We start from the raw sequence: 687 nt of genomic DNA on the forward strand, positions 1-687 counted from the left end.
CTAGGAGCAGGGTACTGATACTGTCCACCTGCCCCAGGCCATGGTCCTCCTCCCTTTCCTCTCTGCTCCTCACTTCAGCTTCCCCCATTCACCATGGCCTCCTTTCTAACCCTCACTCTGGGAACATCATTTTCTGCTTCCAATCCTCTGCACCATGGGACCCTTTGTCGGGCTAAATACACTCAGACTTGTGCAGGGCTGTCTCTTTCTTTTCCTTCCACAGTAAATGTCAATATCATCTCAGATGTCCTTGTTGGCCCCCTCACCTGTTGAAGCTCAGAACCCAGTTGTAGTCCCTTGCTTTTTTCTTATGGAGAAAGTGCTCTTTCCATTCAATTTTTCAGTTCACATTTGTCCATCTGCCCCTCTATACCCAGAGCTCCTCAAGGGAGAAACTGGTTGCCTGATAAACACGGGTACCACCTTAGTGCTCAGGGCCCAGTGGCTGAAGAACAGGAGAGAGGATCCAGCCCACCACCGACCAGAACTTTTGTTCAAGCCCAATTGATTTGGTCATGTGTAAATCCTGCTGTTTTCTCGTGTTTCCTACATCAACGCTGTGTTCCACGTGGGACTCAAACTCATGACCCTGAGATCAAGTATCCCATTCCCTACTGACTGAGGAAGCCAGGTGCTCCTTTGGTCATTTTCTCTAATTTCTAGGCTGATAACTCTCGAAATTTACTT

This window comes from Lutra lutra, unplaced genomic scaffold, assembly GCF_902655055.1.
Source record: "Lutra lutra unplaced genomic scaffold, mLutLut1.2, whole genome shotgun sequence".
Lineage (NCBI taxonomy): Eukaryota > Metazoa > Chordata > Mammalia > Carnivora > Mustelidae > Lutra > Lutra lutra.